The following is a 12284-nucleotide window of genomic DNA, read 5'->3' as shown; positions in this document are numbered from 1 at the left end:
TATTGTGCAGTTGCCTAATAAAGTGTGCAGTAAACAAATCCTAACCTGCTGCAAAGTGGTTTTTTGTGCATAGCGTATGTGTGGATGCTGCCCCAGCTGGCTGGGGCCCAGGGTGCTTCAGCACTGGGCTAGCCAGCAGACAGCCCTCATGCTGCAGCACCCTTGTGTCTCATCCAACCCTTTCACAGCATGTGACACCCCATCAGCACAGCTCTGGGCTGGCTGCTCTAACAGGGTTACACACGCTGCGGAGTGGCTGACTGGTGCATGAGGAAGCCTCAGTGCAGGGGCTGCTTGCTGGCTAGCCCCTTGTGCCTCAGCCAGCCCCTATGTAGCATTGTAGCATGTGGAACACTACTGAAGCAGCTCTGGGTAGCTCCAGCAGGCAGCGAGCAGGCTGCAAACAGCTGTACCAGGGTCTAGAGCCCCAGCACTGACTCCAAGATGGCAGTGGGTGCACGTGTGCTTTGCAGTACAGAGGAAAGAGTCTGGGGCAGTACAACCCCAGTCCCTCCTCTTCCAGAGATGTGCATGCAGCTACTGCCAGCATGAGAATCAGGCCCATCGCAGCTCAGCATGCCAGGTCGAGGTGTGGGTGGAGGTTGTGGTGTTTTTAGTACTCCGGCCCAAAACGTTGCCAACCCTTGGTCTAGTGCTTCACAGTGAAATACTTGGTAATGCATCTGGCTTCTAAAGTGTATCATTTAAGATTAGACCTCTTGAACAGGGATTGGCAATGTTTCGCAGTGGGGGAAGGGGAAAGGGAGGAGGCAAGGGAACTGCAAATCCACCTGCAGGCTGTGGGTTGTTGACCCCAGCTCTCCTGCTCTAGGAAATATTACAGGGAATTAAGTCCTCTTTCCCATTCCACATTTGGATACCTATATAATGAGAGAAGGTAGCACATGAGACAGGGATTTTCTAAGGTGTGATAGCCATTATTTTATTTTTATATCTTATTTTAAATAACTTACAGTACTTTTTAGACTTCAGCTTTAAAAGGAGAGAGATGTCAGGAGTGTGTTTACCAAACTTATTATCATTCAATTTTGCCATGCCAGCTTTACAAAAGCTTTTCTCTCTCTCTACTTACTGCCTGGAAAGTCAACATGGCTGCTTATAGACATGAAAACTCCCGCCCCCTCCCCAGAACTTTACTTTCAGTTTGGTGCGCCCCTGCTCCGAGAAGAGTGCATACCCAGAAGAGGCATTGCGTTAGTTTGACCTGGCTTGCCCAACATCTGTATAAATCATGTGCTTCAGTGGGGCTTTTTGGTACATTTCTCTAATAGCTGACTAAATTAGCTATTAGATAAACGTACCAAAAAGCTCTGCTGTAGAGCTAAGTCAAACTGACGTGCTGACTCTTCCAGTAAAGTGCAGTTTTGTTTTGTTTTTTCATGTCTGTCAGCAGCCAACTTGTTCTTTGAAGTAAACAATAAGAAAACACCAGGGGGAGCAGCTTAACCATCTGCTATGACCAAACTCCATCTTCATACTATAGTAGAAACAGAGCACTAATCTGTTGAATTTTTTTCTGCACTAAGCTGCTTTTAGCAAATACTTTGCAGGTTGAATTCTTGGTGTAGGTTTGACGTATAGTTTGCATAAATGGTTTTCAGATGCTGAGTATCTCACCGCTGGATTTATCAATTCACTAACTGTGTTGTATACCTGTGCCTGATATGATGTTTTGAACAAATAATCATTACTCAAATTTTTTTGTGAAATTCTCAGGTTCTGTAGATGTGAAGACAATCAAGAATGGACCAGGAATGAGCTTTCCTTGCTGGATTCCCACAAAGAACTACATTAGGGCTCACACCCTAGAAAATGCTTAGGTCATAGACCACTGATCTGGCCTATAGCCCAGTTTAGCTATATCATAAGAAGTGAAGGTCAAGAGTCTGCAACATAAAAATAACCAAATTATAAGATAAAATATTATAGATAATAATTACAATTAATTTTATTCAAAGTACCTCTGGCCTGGCCTTCCAACTCCCAGGACACTAAGCTCTCATTGATAAGTTATGGATCAGCTATAAGGATATCACAGCAAGGTTGGAAAATGGGTAAAAAGTATATTTTGTGCATTTGTTTGGAATTGGGCAAAACATTCAGAGTTTTGAAAATCTTTGGCAAAAACAAGGTGTCCCCCCACCTTTTGTTCGTTAAATGATTCCAAAATGTCAGCTGTTTGGGCAATATGTCAATTTGAGGAACACCCTAGTTACAGTTGTATGTGATATCTTTGTTTTGCCATAACATAGATGCAGTAATATCTTGTAGAAGCACTAATGGATTGCCAAGAAGCAAATATGTATCCATATTTGATGTGCATCTCAGAATTTCTGTGCTTTCTATTTCAGAAGAAAACATATATAGCCTTAAGTTTGTGGGCCTTAGTATAATGAAATAACACTTTTCACATCTATAGCATTCTTTATCTAGGTAACTCAAAGCATTTTATAAATATTAATGAATTGCAAAGTTTATCTTAGGTTTATTTTCAATGAAACCTGTTCAATTATTTATCTCTCACTTCACATATGAGGAGAATATTGCATGGAGAAACATTTACTTATCTAAGGTGGTATCAATTCAGAGGCAGATCTAGGAATGGAACGCTAAATGTTTGATTCCTACAACACCCATAGAAGATGCAAGTCAGGAAGGGAAATTGGTGAATTTAAATAATAGTGAGTGACCAGATCTGGCTATAGAAAACTGAACTTTTGACAACAAAAATGAGGATATGGAAAGTTAAGAGTAAGATTTGATTTTTGGTGGGGCAGTAACATGGATACATTTTGTGTATTTAAGTCTGCGCAGGTGATAAGGTTGGAAACAGACGTTGCCCAACCCCTCATTTGTACCAATATAAATTTTTTTATGCTGGCATAAATGGTGAGCAAATAGACATCCCTACCCTCTGTTGTACCACATGAGAAGAAACTCAGTGGCACAGTAACAAGTAGTCATAGATTCTGCCACTTATTTATTGTGGCAGATGTCTATTAGCTCTGTGGTGGGAGAGTATGGGCAGCCTGAGCTGTTCGCTTTCTCCAGCCACCAAAGGCAGGTGCTCTGGGAATATGAGTATCCCTTAAGCCTTCAGAGCATCCACCTAGCTTTCCCCCGTTATAGAGAGGAACCCTGAGTAATCTTAGGTTGCCTCTCCGTATGCAGGGAAGTCAGGATTCCCCACTCACTCAGGCCCAGGAGCAAGTTTGGGGTGGATGGAGAACTCCTCTGCTTGTAGACACACCCCCCATATTGAGAAGCAGGGGAATCTCCTACATTGACTCACATCTGCAAGCATGAAACGAAACTCCCATGAGAGTTCCCCTTCTGTGCTTGCAGAAAATTTCAGTTGGAGTTCCCGGGGGGACTGTACTTGCAGACACATGCCTCATGCCATGGCACAGATAGATGCACTTAAGGAAGTTTCCCCCCTCTCCACTTGCTTCTCAACATGGTGGGGGGAGGGGGCAGGAATGCACCTCCCAGCAGGGGGTTTTCCTCATTTGCAGACACCTCAAGTTAGGGCACGGCACCCAGTAATGTCTGCAGATGTATCATGGTGCATCTGATTGCACTCTACAGAAGACATGTGTTTCCAGAGTAAAGGATTAGCAAAGAGAAAGAGGACTGTGATTAGAGAAAAACCATCAGAATTTATGTTTTGAGTCAGTCCCTTACTTCCCCCAGCCAGATGTGGTAATTGAACTATAAAGTAAACAGCAACATGCGTTCAGCCACGTGCCAAGGGATAGGAGTGACTCACGGGTCTGGTTGTATCTTGTGAGTGGCATTAATAGGAAAAGCAAAGGAGACAACAGCAAACGACTGGAGAGATGGCAACTGTAACACAGGGCCTTTGAGCATAGTGGTAAGATCTTAAACAGGAAATGAGATCACCTTCCAGAGTACTGCACAGAAAAGTCCTATTAAAGTCTAAATGTTTGTATACATTGGCAGGTTTAAAATTGAACTTAGTAATTAATGTTCTCACTGTTACTGACCCATTTAGTGGGAAAGAAAAGGGATTCTTGGTAACAGTGCTGAGGAGAAATCTCTCTGAATCTACCCTGGAAAGATCTATAGTCAGAAAACTAATGACTCTTTTGGGACAACTTGCTGAGTAGTATCCTTTTCCACATGAGTTAGGGTGGTAGAAGAGAGTGGAAGGGTGAATATCATACTCTGTGTGTGCGCACATGTATGTATACATGTGAAGTGCTGGTGGTGGCCATCAAGATTAATATCTTTTTAAAGAACATACTGATGTGGCAGACATCCACAGAATTTTGTGAATATAACAGAGCCAGATCCCCTGCTAGTGAAAACAGTATTGTTCCACTGTATTCAATGGCCCTGAACTGATGATCACCAGCTGAGAGTTCTGCCCAACAGTTTTTGGTGTTAGTGGATGCAGCTAGACATGCTCTATACTGTGGAGTTGACTAATTAGCTCTGCAGTAAAGCATCACTGTCTATACCTGTGCTGGTATTAGGGCACAGTAAATTTATTAAATCCACCATAAGATAGAACTGTCCCTGACTATCCCAGTACTATCTTACGGCAGACTCATTGGGCATGTCCGTATGAGCGCACACGTACGGTATGCGGTGCTGCAGACCTACCTGCAGTGCCACACAATGCACATGCCACACATGGAAGCATAGCAGCATGGGGGTGGGGGCTTTGACATCGGGAGATCCTGGTGTCAGAAAACCCAGTGGAAAAAAGCAAGGCGGCACACATGGCAGCAGCATGCACCACCCAAAACTGGAGCCTGGCCAGCTGGAGTCACACTGGCAGCCGACCAGGCTCCCTGTTGCTGGTTCAACACTGCTGGAGCCCCAGGAGGCCCCCAGAACCCCAGGTAAGGCTTCTAAGAACAGCCCAGGTGCTGGCCCCAGCTTCCCCTAGCCCACCCAGGGCAGCGTGTTGTATCCCAGAGCACACGTGCACAGGCGTTCCCTGGGGACAAGTAGCAGTAGTATTATGTTGCTGCTGTTTGTCCCTGGGGAAATGCATGTGCCTGCATTTCTGGATCTGGCCATTAAGTGCACTGCAACACACATGTAGATGGTGACAGGGGCTGGCTGAGGCACGAGGTGCTAATATGCAAGGGCTGCCTGCTGTCTTGCCCCATACTATAGCACCCTCATGCCCCAACTAACCCCTCCGTTGCCCAACACCATGACCTGGAGCCCAGGGCTCACTGCCCCCTCCCCCCCACCCATGCCCCCTGCCAGCCTGGGGCTGCTTTACCCCGGCTCAGACTGCCACAGTCCCTGGCGCACATGTAAACGCTGCACTTGGGAGCAGTTGATGATGGCATGAACTGTGCCAGAGTTTATTGCTTTGCCTTAATTTCACATGTAGATGCACCCAGGAGAGGGAAGTACATTGAGAAGTGATGCAGTCCCTTGAAGGCACGCAAATACAATGCTTAAAAAATCCTCTTGGCACTTCCTTTCTTCACTGTATTTTACAAATCCGTTGTTTGTAGATGGCAAGACCTTGAACTTTATTCCTCCCACTAAGTATAAATGTCTGATTGGATTATTAATATTACATCAACCTTTATCCTTATTTGCCTAACCTTGAATTATTGAATCTTTATTTTACTTAAAACACACTTAATTGCCAGTGGAGGTTAACTGCAAAGGGCAGTACTAGCTAAGGAAATTACACCATACTCAGTGAATACAGGAAGTGTTATCTTCTTATGGCAGGTTTTAATGATAGAGTTGTTTATGTTATTTCTGTGGCATTACTGATTTTTTCAAAGCCTTTTCCCTGCCTGCTCTTATATCAAAGGTTATTTAATTTGTAACAAGTATTTTTAGAAGAATAAGTACGAAGCATTTTTACCTAATTTTATTACATTTTATTTTTATGTAAAATTGAGAACAAATAGCAAAGTAAACAAATTAAAATCAGAAATGGTTAATTATGCATTATATGAAGCAGTGGAGAGTTATTCCATACTTGACTTAAATACAATTTGTAAGAAAAACAAGGCTGAGAAAGAAAAACCTGTCCGTATCCCCTTGCTCTATCAGTATCCACCTTTTGTTTTATGTCCTATACTTCAATTGTAAGCTTCTGGGGACAGTGACTCCTTGTGTTGTGTGTTTGTACAGTACCTTGCGTAGTGAGGTTCTGGTTTATGCCTGGGACCCCAAAAATAGTACTGTATAGTTAATTACGATGAACCCAAACCCACAGAATTCCAGTGACCCCCCTTGTATAAGATCAATTGTATGATGGGATTATGTGGTGAAGCACATATTAACTTCAAATAGAGAAAAATAGGGATTTCAATATACATAATAGGCAAAGCTAGTTCACTCAACAGAACTACATGAATAAAGATTAGGAAATTACTGCCTGATGTTTTTGTGGCCCCACTTCAGGACAGCGTGCTATAGTAAGCCCTAGCCAGCATGCACAAGTGGCCACTTATCCAAGAACCACTTCTCAGAAGAGCACACGAGTAAGTATACGCCTAAAGTTACCATATTTCATGGTGTACAGGTCGACCTCTGGCTTTCTGATTTGAATGGCCAGGATTTTCATAGGCACAGTGTATAAGTTGGGGCCAGGCTCAGCTGCTAAAGCCCCATTCCCTGCAAGTGGCACTGCTGGCGCCATTTGCAGGGGATGGGGCCATGCCAGCCAAGCACCAAGCCCATCCCCATCTCCTGAGAGCAGTGTGTTCCAAACCAAGTGTTGAGCCTGGCCCATCCCCTGTGAGCAGTGCCAAGCCCAATGCTGCTTGCGGGGGGATGGGGGCATGGACAGGGCTGGGCTCAACTGGGCTGCAGCGCTGCTCGCAGGGGATGAGGCCATGCCAACCAAGCACCACGGAGCGGAGCCCTGTCCTCTGCAAGTGGCACCGGGCTCACGGGGGATGGGGCTGCACCAGCTAAGAGCTGAGCCTGGCCCTGTCTGCTGTGAGAGGTGCTGCCAAATGCACTACTTGCAGGGGACGGGACTGGGCTCTGCTCAGCTGGTGCTTCCCCATCCCCTGTGAGTGGCATTGGTATGACCCAGGCATCATTGCTTGCAGGGGATGGGACTACGCCAGCTAAGCACTAAGCCCAACCCCATCCCCGATTTTTTGATGTGGCACGGTGTATAAGTCAAGTTTGATTTTTAAGAGAGACAATTTGGCTTTCAAAACCTGACTTATACACTGTGAAATATGGGAAATAGATATGCCTTAGAGCATGTGAGAGCAGAGTATAATGTTGTTTTAGTCATAATGCCTCATCTGTAATTTAGCAAAAAATTTCTGAGGCATGACAATATGGTTGCTTTCTCTGTTATTTATTATACTTGGGTGTTATGGAATCTGAGGGCCAAATTCTAATTCCATTGAATGTACGACTAGAATGGTATAGCTGTAACTAAGGACAGCTGATGTTCTTAGGTTGGTTACTTCTCGTACCTGACTCTGGGAGAATCATAAGCGTAGAGAGCATAAGGTCACTTATTTGTAGCCAGAAGCCCTTCCCAAGCCCTGCTATAATTGATCTTCATTTTAATACAAATCCAAACTGAACAGAGTTAATTTTTAAATCAGAACTTTAGTTTTATATTTCAAATCTAATTCTAAATTCAATAAAATTCAAAGTTCACTTTTTAATGACAATTTCTGAGTAGAAACAAAAATGGTAGCGACTCTCTCATCTTTAGATAGAATTCTCTATTCTACAGAAATCCTGATGTATCTGTCTGGTTGGCATATATGAATCTAACAGGATCCATGAGAATTGAAACAGATCACAGTTCCTTCTCTCTATGCTGTACCTTTGCACACAGAGCATCACAAAGAACAGGGTATCCTCCTGCAGTCATAAGCAGGGATCCTGATTTTCTCTGTTTAAAAATTGCAGAATCTCTGAAAAAAAGTTGCAAATTCTCTGACTAAAAACCTCCAAGTTTGCATTTTTCTATGATTAAAATGAAATGCCACTATATATATATATATATATATATATATATATATATATATATATATACACAGAGAGAGAGAGAGAGAGAGAGAGAGAGGACTTGGTAGCAGCTTACCATTACATCAGGGGCTTGGCGAACAACTGTTAACCAGGACGTCCTTGGGAAAACCAGGAGTAATGGCCACAAACTCCTGGAAGAAAGTTTCAGGCTCAACATTAGGAAAAACTTCTTCCCTGTTAGGGTGTCCGGACTGTAAAATAAGCTCCCTCCAGAGGTGATGCAATCACCTACCCTGGAAATCTTCAAGAGGAGACTGGACAGTCATCTTGCTGGGGTTACCTGTCATTTTTCTTGCCTGGTGCAGGGGGCTGGACCTGATGGTCCTCTGAGGTCCCTTCCAGCCTTACAATCTATGAACTAGGAATATCAGACGAACACAATGTTTTATTGATATATTTATAATTTTAAAGCAATGTGGAAGCCTCCCAGTGCCTCAATCACAATAATAAAATAAATTCTAAATATCTATATATTTTGATGTTTGATTTTGCAATTTTTATAATGGAAAAGCAGAGCTTCCCCTGCCCCTTTTGCTCAGCAGGACACAGATCCAGCTGTGATTTCCTCCCTCGCCCCCCACTGTGGCACTGAGCAGCCCTAATATGCTGGTGCCTTGCCCATGCCATTGTCCCTCACTACTGACCCACAACCCTCCAGCCCTGCTGGTGCCCTCACTCCCCACCCACAGTCCTGCTAGAAGGAGCCTCCAGCTGCCAGGGCTATGGAGCCAGAGACCTGGGTCCATAGTCCCCTGCCCCCTGCCGGAGCACCTGAGCCCTGGCTGCCACCCATGGGAAGCAGCAGCTGCTACACCAGGACAGAGTATGGATCCGAGCTCTGCCCACTCACAGACAGCATGGCCAGAGTGGAGCCCGTGGCAGGCAGGGGTGAATGCAGCCTGCCCATTGTGGGATCAGGCTCTCTGCCCTGCTGCTCTGCCCCTGAGGGCTCTGAGGCCCATCAGGCAATACTCAGCGTGGCAGAGCAGAGTGGAATGGGGAAGCTCAATTCCACCACCACAAGCCCCACACCACCATAACGAGGTGCCCGGTGCCTGCCTGGCAGCAGCGAGGGGCACAACTCTACATCACCACCCCCACTGATGCCAGGTAGGCGCAGAATAACTTACCAGGGTGGTGTGGGGCTTGTGGTGGCGGCACCAAGCTTCCTTGCCTTGCTCTGCCCTTCCACACCATGTCCAAACTGCTTAGTCATGGAGGCCCCTGGAGGAAGGCAGCAGGGCAGAGAGCCTGAGCCCACAGTGGGCAGCCTGCATCTCTTCCCACCCTTGCACAAATCTGTGGGCACATGCCCCCCCAGGAGTGCACACAGCAGTGGGGAGCCAGCCCCCTCCACCACCACAGGACAAGTTGCCCACGGTCCCATCCCACTTCACTTCTGGGCTCTGCGGCTACACATTCTGGCCCCAGGTCCCAAACTCCATGTACCACCCAGGCTGGGTAACAGTCCCAGCTCCAGCCCAACCCTGTGTGTGCGTGTGCTTGTGAAGTGCTGGTGGTAGCCATAAAGATTAATATCTTTTTAAGGAACATATTGGTGTGGCAGACATGCACAGAATGTTGTGAATATAACGGAGCCAGATCCCCTGCTAGTGAAAATAGTGTTGTTCCATTGTATTCAATGGCCCCGGACTGATAATCACCAGCTGGGAGTTCTGCCCAACAGTTTTTGGTGTTAGTGGATGCATCTACATATGCGCTTTACTGCAGAGTTGACTAATTAGCTCTGCAGTAAAGTGTCACCATTTACACATGTGCCGGTATATACATGTGGCCTCTCTCCCTCAAGTTGGGGCCTCAATTCCCCCCACTTTGTCCCCGGGCCTTCCTCTCTTGACAGACTTACCTGCGGGGGAGCTGCTCTCCAGGCTGCCTGGTGACCATGTGCATGTGTACCTGCACTTATGCACAATGGCACCCCCTGCCTGACTGCCCTCCTCTCACTCCCACCAGCCCCTTGCAGGCTAGAACTCTGCCAGCTAGCAAGGGGAGACGCACCGTTTCTCACATTTTTCTGCTTCAGAGGCGAAAATCCAGGTTTTTGTCCTTAAAATGAGAAAATCCGGGTTTTACTGCATTTTTCCCTGGCAAATGGAAAACCCGGATCCCTGGTCATAAGATATGCCAAGAATAATTTCTGGCTGAAACAAATAAAGAAGAGCTCCAATTGGCTAGCCAGAGGGAGGATTTTTTTTTTCTGGCTTTCTGACATGCTTACTGCTGTCTTCAGACCAAATGGGCTTATTTTTTGAGTCTTTGCTTGACTATTATCACAGCAGTGAGGAGTAGATGTACTCCAGTCATCAGATGGCAGGACATGGGGTTGATAGATGATTCTGTTAATTGTTCTTGTTCCAATATCCAGCCATCTATTTCCAGGTGTTACCATATTATATTTGTAAACCCTACACAGTGTTGGCAGGTCATCTGAAGGTCACATAGCTGGGTTCCAGGAATCTGTGTTTCTCTTTTATTGCCTGCTGGTTTTTTGCATTCAGTCACATGATGAAACATTGCTCTCTCTGTGTGCTTAGCTTTTGATTCTTTTTATTTCAATGAGACCTTTCTTCATTCCAAAAATATATTTGACTTCTATGCCTTAAAACCCAGTACAAGGCAGGTTTCCACTGTTTTCAGTACCTTGCCTAGCCTTCAATGGCAAGAATAGCAACTCTATGTTTTATTGCAGCAGGACACTGAAGGATTCTGAGTCTCTAAGACAAAGAAATGTAGAAGAGTAAGAATCTGTGTTTTAATGTATATGGTGGTAATATTAATTACATTGTGGGTTTAATTCCCTCTTTATAATGGTCTCCAGCTCTTCATATGGACCTCTTTTTGCCCCAGGTGGGCATTATAAAGAATGCTGGAATTTGAATGGCTGGAGCACAGAACTAGTGTGTGAGCTAATGGGAATGTAGCTTTTTAAAATGGGTATAGTGTGCATTGGTATATTATATTACCAGCTGGTTTTAGTAAACAGGCAGTTTACAGGGACTGCCTTGGCTAAAAACCAACTGCAGCTGTCAGTTGTCAGTTTTAAATGCCACTCTTCATCTTCACATTCATTTTTACAGGGAAAAGCAATAACTTCTCTTTTTTTTCTGTGTGAAGTTAAGCAGAAAGCCATTTTAAACAACCCTAAGTTTTGTATATCCTGGTTGGGATGTTTGCAAGTACTGGTTTAGGGAAAGGAAAGAGTGTACTCAGTATTAAATTGTCAGAATAAGGGGCCCTAAATCCATCCTAGGCTTGGGATAGATCTTCAGATAGGGTGTTAACTACTTGTTAAACATGGAGTATGCAATTGTTCTGCAGATTTGAACACGCTTCCATTGCCAGGTATGCATCGGCCACATTAAAAGGACAAGATTCCTTCTGGGCTTGGTGGTGATAGACTGTAAGATAAGGCTATTTCTCCAGTAGGCTTTAGGGGAAGGTTGCTAAATGCTGTAATTTTTGCCTACAGATGAGTCAAATGCATGCAAGTTGTTTTAAATATAGATACTGTAAGATTTCTCCAATAGGCTTTAGGGAAATGTTGCTAAATGTGGTAATTTTTGTCTACAGATGCGTCAAATGCATGCAAGTTGTTTTAAACATAGATATTTAGGATCAATTGTTGTTGTTTCTCTGTGGTTGTGTTGTGAAGGAAAGAAACCAGAACATCTTATGGCTGTTACACGGGAATGATGAGACCAACCTTCCAATTTAAATTCTTTTTAGAATACTAAAGATGTTTGGAGGTAAAGATTCATAGATTCATGGATGTTACGGTCGGAAGGGACCTCAATAGATCATCGAGTCCGACCCCCTGCATAAGCAGGAAAGAGTGCTGGGTCTAGATGACCCCAGCTAGATGCATGTCCAGTGTTTAAAGTGTTGTACTAGAGTTAGGGATCACTACTGGTATCTTTTACTGCAAAAGGAGAAGGTGAGTAGCTCAGGTCTCAGAACTGCATGCCTGAAATCAAGTGAGTTAATGCAGAGGATTACCTTCTATCTGTGCATGCTAGCATCCAAGAGAAGATGCAGACATGCTACCTTCTTTAAACCCGAGTGTCGGAGATTATTCTACTCTCAGTCCACCCTCAGACTTTTTTCAGTCCCCTGTCACTATTAAGCCCTTTGCCGTTGTAGCTTATCTTGGAAACTTGCCCTCTAGTACTCACACACTGAATATAAGGTTTATTGGCATATAAAGATGTTTGAGGGGCAGGAGC

This window comes from Alligator mississippiensis, chromosome 2, assembly GCF_030867095.1.
Source record: "Alligator mississippiensis isolate rAllMis1 chromosome 2, rAllMis1, whole genome shotgun sequence".
Classification (NCBI taxonomy): domain Eukaryota; kingdom Metazoa; phylum Chordata; order Crocodylia; family Alligatoridae; genus Alligator; species Alligator mississippiensis.
Note: the sequence above shows the minus strand (reverse complement) of the source record.